This window comes from Neofelis nebulosa, chromosome 8, assembly GCF_028018385.1.
Source record: "Neofelis nebulosa isolate mNeoNeb1 chromosome 8, mNeoNeb1.pri, whole genome shotgun sequence".
Lineage (NCBI taxonomy): Eukaryota > Metazoa > Chordata > Mammalia > Carnivora > Felidae > Neofelis > Neofelis nebulosa.
The window spans coordinates 19,346,378-19,356,790 of record NC_080789.1 but is presented as its reverse complement, the minus strand read 5'-3'; the positions used below and the strand labels follow the sequence as shown (position 1 = coordinate 19,356,790).

The following is a 10,413-nucleotide window of genomic DNA, read 5'->3' as shown; positions in this document are numbered from 1 at the left end:
GTGGTGTTCTTATAGGACAACAAACACACAGGGAGCACCATGTCATGATGGGGGCAAGACTGAGGGAAGCAGCTAGAAGCCACAGATGCCGGGCATAGCCCACCACCACCAGAAGCCGGAGGAGGCAAGGAAGGCTTCTCTCCTACAGATTGCAGAGGGAGTATGGCTCTGCCAGTTCCATGTGGACTTAAGAACTGTGAGAGAATACATTTCTGTTGCTTTAAGCCTCCAGTTAATTTGCCATAATTTGTTATAGCAACCACAGGAAAGTAATGCATAAGTTGTGGTGAAGATTAAATCTGTTAATACGTGTAAAATGCTTAGAACAGTGGCTGCTATGTAGTATTTGCTCAATAAAATATCAACCATTATTATGTGCCTGGCATTATTCTGTGGCAGTCCCCTGGGTGGGCTTATTTGATTGGGAAAAGGTCCCATTGAACATATTGCTGGAAATTATATGTGAGTAGGTGCTTGGATGGGTAAAAGTGATGTTTGACAATGCCCTTATCAAAAAAAGCCTTTCTGGAGATATGGTCGATTTTGTTCAGCATCATATCCTTCTAAAAGTAGAATGCACACCCTCTGTCATTCACTCAATACACTTCTGTATCCTCTTGGGCACAAAGCCTCCTCTTTTATCTTACATTCACCTAGGAAAGCAACAGAATTCGTTTTCTGGGGCTGCCATAACAAAATAGCACAGACTGGGTGGCTTAAGCAGAAATTTGTTTTCTTACAATTCTGGAGGCTAGAAGTCCAAGATCAAGGTGTTGGCTCTTTTGGTTTCTCCGGAGGCCTAGGCTTGAAGACAGCCACCTATTCACTGTGTCCTCACATGATGTTTTGTGCATGTGTGTCCATGGTGTCTCTTTTATGTGTCCAAAATTCCTCTCATACGGATACCAGTGAGATTGGATTAGGGCCTACCCTAAAATGGCCTCACTTTAACTTAATCACTCCTCTAAAGGCTCCTATCATTAAATACAGTCACAGTCTGAGGTACTGCGGCTTAGGAGTTCAACATATGAAATTTGAGGAGACACAATTCAGTTTCTAACAGTAGCCTAGGACAGGTCAAGTTCTGAGGTTCAGTCATTAGTGAGAAGCCATTTGCTCATCTTATGACGCTCCTATGGCCCAGGAAGACCCAGGTCAAGGATTTCATGTCTTCTGTCTGGATTGACAGGAAGTGGAGTGTGAGACAGGGAGGGGACCTGGTGTGGTTTCTGGTGGGGATGTGGGGGGCAGGGCACCAGGACACTATGTAAGAGATGGGACCCTTGCTGTAATTGCCTGTTTCTATGTGTGTGTGTCCTCTAGACTGTTATTTTCTGGAGGGCAGGGACCTTTTCTATCTTGTTCATCTTTGAATTTCCCAATGGCTGGCACATAGTTGGCATATTTGTGGAATGAATGATTCACTTCTGTAGACTTTTCCCTATGTGAAAGCTACTTTCCATGTAATGAAAGCAAATTCTTTCTGCATCTAGAAACCTTCAACATCCTACAATCTTGATCTTAAAGAGGTCTTGTCTTATTTTTTCTCTTTGGAAATGTTTGATGCTCACAGATGTAGGTACCATTTAAGAAAGGTTAACCATGCTCCAGACACCATGTTAAAGGCTTCACAAATATCTCAGTTAGTCCCATGGAAACCCTGTAAGGTGGGTGCTACTTTATTCATTTAATAGGTGAAACATCCACCACTCAGAGAGGTGAGCTCCTGGCCCAAGTCACACAGCTGGCAAGTGACTGCTGGATCAGCATGAAAACTGAGGTCCTTATGACCACCAGGCTTTTCTGCCTCACAAACAGCATTCATGTCTCAGATCTGCCAATTCTTTTAGTTCTTCAAAATGGATTCCCAGGGATAGCCAGGCCTCCTGACTATTGAGGTCAAGTGTCCACTTAAAAATTGAAGATTTGATTCATAAAAGTATTAAGAGAAGATAATACACTGTTAAGCCAAATAATAGCAACACTGTTTCATAAAAACCTTTGCTTAGAACCCATGATTCTAGGGCAGAAACTTCCAAGTTGCACCAAGCTTCATCTTCCCTTTCTTTCAGCATTTGGTCTGTGGGGGTCAGACAGGGTGTTTATTTAAGTCCACACACTGAAATGAAAATTCACAAAAGGAGACTCGTTTGTATTTCTTTTGTCAACCAGACTTGAACTACGAGATTTTTCTTCTTTTCTTTTCTTTTGCTTTGCTGCTGCTGAAATTTTTTTTTCTTAACCAATTTGACTTATTGTCTTAATATTGTGTAGACACAACCCTGGTGATACCCCAGGATGAGTTTGGTATTCTTCAAGATCTAAACACAATGGGGGTGACTTAAGGACAGAGTTTCAGCTTTGCTTCTGACTCTCCTTGGTTTTGTGGGTTTAACTTAATGTTATTTGAAAGTTTTTTTGTGTGTGTGGTTGAATATATACTATAACTTGTTCTTTTGTGACAACAAGATTTATACTGGCGGTGTCTCTCATACCACTGGAAACTGGAAGGAAATCTACAATGTGAACCTCGGAGAGTTTTAAAAAGACAGCAGCCATTATTCGGTGGTGATGGGTTCAAGCTGCCCTTGAGCCTAGTTACAGGCTTGTGCTGTATTCTGGCTCACCAGTGAGGTCAGTGTGCAAATGGTCTGTCATATATGCATTTCGACCAATTCCTTTCCTTCTTCTTAATTAAGATTTCTTCAGTGAGTAAGACTTCAGGGGGAAAAAAAAGGATCTGATGCAACTGTATTAAATGCCAATTTACTTCCCAAGTTTCTGAGTTTTTTTCACTTAAATTAACTTGGCCTGAAAGACGAAGGGATTTGAACAAAATATAGAAGCTAGTGTTCCATTTTGTATATCATTTTGGCTCCAAGGAGCTGCTCCTGGTAAAAATGAGCCTGTGAGATGTAGCTGTTTTATGCAAGGGCTAACAATACTAGTCTTTTATAAATCATAAATCCTCTTAACCTCAAACAATTTGGAGCCACCAACTGTAATCTATAAGGTTTCAACTCACAGGGATTTCATTTCTTCTCGGTGCCTTTCAGGCCATTAGGCAAATATTTATATGAAGTTCTCAGCTATTAGGGGATTTAAAATCATTTTGTGTGGAATAGAAATTTCTGGTCTATACTTCCTCAATTGAATTTTTTGATATGAGTTTTATGCTTTTCCTTTTGTATTTTCCTGTAGTTTTGACAGTCATTTGATTTAATTTCTTTTTGATGTAATTTGTAATAGACAAACCTTTGATAGATTTTTTTTTTGGATGAAGAGAATGGTGAGGTAGACAAATTATTATTGCATAATTCTTCCTTTTAGCAGCTTTCCCTGTACCTTGTGTTTCTGGCTTTGAAAATAAATAGGAATCAATGATAATTATTACTTGACACTCTGTAGCAATTAAGATGCTTTAGCATAAGCAGTGGTGAACAACTCTGGAAACCTTGAGCTGAAACGGAATTTATTGAGTACTTACAAAATCAAAGAGGGGGCCAGAGGATTGAACCCTGATGAGTACAGAAATCTGAGCAAAACTGTGAGGTTGGGAGCAGGAACTATTGAACAAACCAATCAAGTTGCCACTATGGAATGAGACAACCAGTGAGCACCAACTGTTTATTTCCTTCCTCCATCCCTCCTGTGTTATCACTCTGAGAAGATTCACTCCAGTCCTGGGAGACTAAGTTTGATTAGTATGGCTCCATCACATGCTTCATTCTTGTCCTAGAGAAAGGCAGGGCCTGTTTTTTGGGATACCCCAAACCTCCAACAACCCATTTAATGGAATCTCTCTGAAAGGAAATAGGGCACTGTTAGGAAAGAGAACTGAATGCTGAGCAGCCAAAAACAACATCCACTTATTGCTTAACATCACACTTAGAGAAATAAGCAAAAAAAAAAAAAATCCCCACTCTTCTCAAATCTAACGCAGGAATTCCAAGAAATTCAATAAGTCTCTTTGCAAATTAATTTTACCTCAGTGAGAAGAATCTGATCATCTTAGATTCGATTCAGTGAAACAACTGTGAAATCCCTTTGGCTTCAAAGTGGAGAGGATCCCGGGAACAATACCCTTGATTCAATTCCACACTGTAAGCTGGGCAATTTAGAAGAATGGCCTGGGTTTTCTTCCAAGCCCTAATGAAAGTTAATGATCAAGAACTGGGCTACATGCTTTTTTTATGGTGGCTTATTATGAACTATTTAACTTTTACAGCTTTATTAAATGTTTTATGGAAAGGTTTATTTCATGTTTTATTACAGCTTTGTAGGATGGCCATGTTTGGCCAAGAAGCCTGACAGATGAGCACAAATGTTTTGCAAATATCACTGGTAAGCAGTTTCTGGGTAAAATCATGTTTCATTTTGACATTTTGTGGGGGCTAGGTGGGAGTGTTCTCTTTTTTTTTTTTTTTTTTTTTCAATGTTTTTTTTTTTTTTTTTTATTTATTTTTGGGACAGAGAGAGACAGAGCATGAACGGGGGAGGGGCAGAGAGAGAGGGAGACACAGAATCGGAAACAGGCTCCAGGCTCCGAGCCATCAGCCCGGAGCCCGACGCGGGGCTCGAACCCACGGACCGCGAGATCGTGACCTGGCTGAAGTCGGACGCTTAACCGACTGCGCCACCCAGGCGCCCCGGGAGTGTTCTCTTTAATGAAGCCCAGTAGAGCTGGGTGATATGACGGGAAGGGAGTAGAAAGTAGAAGGAGCATGCCCCACATTCTGATCTTTTAAATGGAAAAAATTAATTAATGAAAATAAAATGTTATAGAAACCCACTTTGGCTAAAAGTGAACATTTGAGTTAAGAACCCCTCCCCCTACTCAAAATACATTTAGTTGATATTAAATGTGCTTTAAAAAACTAAAAATAATATTTTACAGTGCATTTGTTTCACTGTTACAATAAACTTATGAGGTAGGTAAAAATAATAACTACCATTACCGCTTGTTTAAAGCCTTTTCCTAAGCACTTGACATGCAATATCTCATTTAATCCTTATAAGAAGACACTAGATGAGCACTAATATTAACCCTATTTTATAAATGGGAAACTAAGGCTTTTAGATGTTTCCCAAGGATCTCACTCCCAGTCCAACTTATTTCCCACTCTGTCACAGAGACCTAACTCTGTGGTTTGATGTATGGGTCGTTCAAGTTACCAATTAATCTTTGAGACACCTTTTTCTTATTTTTCTACAAACAATGTAGAAACTATTGTGGACATGTATTCTAAGGCTATAGCCACACTGGCTAGCTAGATCTCAAGTTTGACTTGTGAATACTCTTTACACCCTCACCTGACTAAAGGTCACTATTTTTTTTAGAAAAAAAGCTCACATCTTGAGATTCTTGATTCCCACTTGCCACCTTTGCCGGGAAATATGGGCAGAAAGTTGAACTTTTCCCTGCAAAGCAAGAATCTAGCTATTTGGAAATCAAAGCCTCATCCAAAGCCTCATGCAAAGAATTCCTAAATACTTGCCTAATTTTTATGAAGAATCCAAATTTTGTTTTTCCTTACCAATTTTGTTAGTGTTGCAATGAGAAATTCAGCTGAAATGCCATTTTTTTGTAAAAGCACCCCACATCTACCCCCAGAGAACTTGGCTTTGTGTAACATCTCATGTATGTAGAGTATAACACAGCATTTAACCCGTCATTAATTGACTATGATGGGTACTTTACATATATTGTCACTTCTCTTAATTCTCACTACAACACTTAAGTGGTGAGTATTATCATCTCCTTTTACACATGATAAAACTGAAGCTCAGAGAGTTTACAAGGTAGACGTGGGTTTCAAACTGAGGTCTCTGTCTCCAGGACTCCGTTGTCTTTCCTCTACTGTATGTGGACTTTTTCTTGGAGGTGAAAGAAGACTTCAAGGATGTCCAGATTAAGCTCATTGGGGTAATTTTCTAAAGCATTGTGACATTTAAGTCAGGGAAATAATTGTAGATAGGTGCCCTCGATTGGGACTGTTTTCTGGCCTTTGGCTTTATGGATAGGGAAGTCTCCCAACTTACCTTCTGATTATACTGCCCTCTTCTCCCTACTTTGCAATTCTTCCCTCTTCTCTTGCCCAAGCAGTAATTTCAGTCACTAGGGTGAAGTCCAAAGAACTTGCCAGACACATTTAGGGCCTCAAAGTTGACATGATTCTTGAACATTGTGAAACCTGGCATTTGTGTGTGAGTACCTGTGTATGTGTAGGTTTAGTTACAGGGGTGGGGGGTAGGATATGAACAGGAGATGTTATCCAAAGAGATATGTGTATGTCTTCTGTGTCCATAACGATCTTCCTATTGGGGAAGGGGAGTATAATCAAAAGGTGTGTGTGTGTGTGTGTGTGTGTGTGTCTGTGCAAATAAAGTTTGTGTGTACAAGAGGTGATTATGCAGTCATGTGTATATTCGCTTATGGTTTGTGTGTATAATCATAGAAGTGAACATGTAAATTGGGAGAGTACATGGGCTCAGGTAGAAGAGAAGAAAGGTTTAAAATTCAATTGAGAGAAATGTATGAATTCACACAATTCAAAATGCATTCCCTAAAATACGAACCATTTAAATTTACCCTAGACTAATGGTATAGGACTTCACTCAAGTAGAAATGAACCCCACACACATCAGCATAACCAGGGGTATAACAGATCCATTTTGGATACTTCCCTGAAGAATCAGTACAAAAGGGACTGCATCATAGGGCATTACTGCCACTTTCCCGTGAGCTAATTATTTGCATTTATCTTTCCTGATTTCGCCAGAGTGGGCTAACTCTCTAGTAACTGTTGAGCCTTTCAAATATATCAAGATATTGGTTTCCAAGGGGAGTGGATAGAACAATCAGTCAGGAATTAGGTCTGTCACTGACTAACTTTGAATAACCTGGAAAAGTCATCTAGTCTCATTGTACCTCAGACTTCTCATCGCCTAAACAGGCATTAGAGTATTTGTCCAATCTACTCTGCAGGGCTGTTTTATGTAGCCAACAAAATTATATGAAAGCTTCTGAATATCATATATATTGTAAAGCAAATAAATTGTTATTGATTTTGTTGCTGTCTCAGAACCAAGTTATTAAATGTACTTGTTGTTTGGGTTTCTCTGTTAACTGATTAAATGAAACGAACACCTGATATAAACACAGGAGTCGACTTAAATTTGAGCATTTTTGGCACAGTGATTTTTAGGTATGTCATTTTATCTCTTGAACCTTAAAAGTGTCACACTTGTAAAGTAAACTTACGATACTCGAACTCACAGGATTGCTTTAAGGATTACATGAGAGACAAGAGCACACTGTAAGCTTCAAAATATACACATGAAGAGGGTATTAGTGTTTCCCTTGTGCTCTACTAGCAAAGTTCACTTTGTTTTAGTTCATGTGACAAAGGGAAAGTTGAAGAGCTTTGCCAATAAATACGAATTTTATTTACCTCCCTGTCTCCGAGTACATAATTAACAGCTGGCTGGTGTGTTACTGTGAATTAGGATTAAGAGGCTCTATAACTAACTGCTCAAGCTTCTTGAAAGTTAGTTAACCATGTAACACCAAACAATTGGCTAGTCAATTGATTAATATTTAACTAATGACTGGGTTGTTTTACCAACCTAGGTATTTTTGGTTTTGTATCTTCAAGCTTAATATCTAGACACTAATTGATTTGTTCATCAAACATTTATGGAGTTCTTACCTGGTTCAAAGTAGAAGATAGATATCCAGAGATTAAAAAATACTTGGTCCTTTTTTCCAAATAGCTCCCAGTCTACTTAGGAGACAGAAAAGTAAAGAAATTAAAAAATGATTCTGCAAAGGTGCATTGGGTACATTAATAGATGCATAGATGTAGGTGCTGTGGGGGAAGAGAGGATGGGAGTCTAACTCTGACATTTGTCCCAGGTGTTAGAGGTTATGATGGACCTGAGTCTGGAAGGATCCGTGAAAGTTTACCATGCAGAGAGGAGGGAGAAAGATTTGAGATAGAGGAAATGATGCAAGTAAAACAGACGTGGAAGTGTGAGAATGAATCATATATAGTGGAATTGAAAGTAGTTGATAATGACCCATTAAGATGCCTATGAAAATGTAGTTAGAGCTTCTCTCCTAAGAGTGGGGGAAGTACGGGCCAATTTATTAAGGACTTAGAATCAAAATGAGAAACTTAAATTCTCTCTGCATTTAATGACACACCAAAGACTATAGGCAGGCAGGTAAATGACATATTTTCATTTTAGAAAGAAATAAAATCAAACTTTTGTTGAACATTCACTATATGCTCTGTGTGAAGCTGCGACAGACTAAAGATAAAATATCTTGAGGATTGCAATTTTCTGGAACTTATAATAGAGTACATGGAGGGGGCTGTGGATTTTTCAGCCCTTTTTTAGTGTAGAGGATAAGGATACCAGGGTGGAGGACTTCACCTCTCAGTCCATTAGAGCAACAGCAGAAGATGGCCTGGTGGATTGGGCAAGAACTTGTTCACATCAGTTTGTGCCCCTCTTCCACCCTGCCCCAATGTAATAGGGGGACTTTTCCAAACCTTTGTGAGTAGGGAAAGTGCAAGTCACATACCCTATTATTAGCAAACATCAATTATATAGGTCTCTCCTACTTTCAGGAGAAGAAAAGAGAAACCTCTGAGGAGTATGAAAATACACTCTGTAAAAGAGGATTCCTCTAGGCCTATGAAAATTTATGGCAGAAAAAAGGAACACATTTCTTTGTGTTGGATTAGAAAATGAAGATCATTATCTTTAAAAACTATTTTTTAATGGGAACCAGAATTTTTTTAATAATAAGATTCAAATAGATACGTGCTTTTTAAAGATAAGAGCAGAGAACAATGAGAAGAGAACATTCTGGAATGAAAATACAGAAAGATGAAATGTGAAGACAATATGTTGAGCAAAACGAGAACTAGGTGACATAAGGAAGACACAGCAACCAATTTAGTTACCTGACCTCCTTACTCCTCTTTCTGAGCCTGTGCTTCTACTCCCACTGGGGAAAGGGCACATGGTTTGCCTTGCTCACAGTTGATTGGATGAGGAATGGGCACATGATCCAAACTTGGCCAGTCAATTCTTTCCTTCTAGAAAGTCAGAATAGAGACCCAGGAGTGCTATGCAGGCTTGGATTGTGCTGAAGAAAAAAGGTAGAACTACTTTGGGGGCCATTTCCTTTTCTGTTCTTGGAGAAATAGAGATCTGAACTGCAGAGAGGAATGAAGTAAGAAGATGAACAAAGAAAAGCAGAGACAAGAGACCACAGAGTCTGGAGAGAGATAGACACAGAGAGAAAGTAGCTATCTTGGTCCCTGACAACTTTCCAGTTCCTCATTCCAGTCTCCCATGAGGCCTCACAAGACTTCCTGACTTTGGGTTCTATGAATTACACTTGTATTATTTTAAAAACATTCCACTTTTGGCTTACCCTAATTTGAATGGGATACTATTATTTGCAACCAAATGGTCCTTGACCAAAAAAGCAGGATTACAAGAATACGAAAAACAAAACAAAACGAAAAACCCAGTACTAGTGTAGACTTCTGTTTTGAAAGTCAGCAGGAGAACAGCTTCTACTGCAGAATTTCTGATTTCCCACAAAAATACATATAAATTAAAGGATTTAGAAACGAGTCACAAGAACATTGAAAATTTAGACTTGTAGTCAACCTAATTCCGGAATCAAGAGGGTTGATTTTTAATATTTATTTGGCTTAACCTCTCAATGGCATTTGTCCCTGTGGGCTATCCCCTCTCTCCGGAAGCATTTTCCTTCCTTGGCTTTCATGACTTATTCTCCTGATAGTTTCCATGTCTCTTTAGCTACATACTTAACCATTTTATGATTTCCTTTAGGGTTATTCCTGAGCATTTTTCTCTCTCACTCTACTCAGGGTGGTCATGTTTATGGTTTCTCTTATTACCCATATGCCAATGATTTTGAAATCTAATGCTCAGTCCATAGCCCCAAAGTATGCAAACATCTTCCTACTAGAAATTTCCACTGGGATGTTATGACAGTATTTCATAGGTAACCCAAATCATTCTCTTTCTAGCCATATCTGCCCTTCCTTCAATAAATACCACCTTCTCCATCTTCCCAGTCATTCAAACTAGAAAGTTGTGAACTATCTTGAAATATTTCATTTCCCTTATCCTTAATATTCAGTCACTCACTAGGTCCTATTGTGAAGATGATAGAAAAAAAAACAGACAAACAACTAAGACACCCCCTCCCCCATTGACCTTTGATTTGGTGCCAGTAACCTTTAAACTTCATCTCCCTTCCATGTTCTTCACCTCTAGCTCAATCCTAATAGGGTCACACACTTCCTGGTAAAATGGAAAGCCTGTGTGTGTGTGTGTGTGTGTGTGTGTGTGTGTGTG

The 10,413-nt window shown here is 39.1% G+C and overlaps 1 long non-coding RNA gene across 1 annotated transcript; it reads right to left on the bottom strand.

Moving 5' to 3' along the window:
* Positions 1–3,455: 3,455 nt before the first annotated feature.
* On the bottom strand, positions 3,456–7,789 carry LOC131483940 (uncharacterized). The gene is made up of 2 exons (XR_009247949.1): positions 7,713–7,789; positions 3,456–3,803 (listed from the first exon to the last, which is right to left on the bottom strand). It is a non-coding gene; the product is annotated as an uncharacterized LOC131483940 (long non-coding RNA).
* Between the last annotated feature and the right edge of the window lie 2,624 nt (positions 7,790–10,413).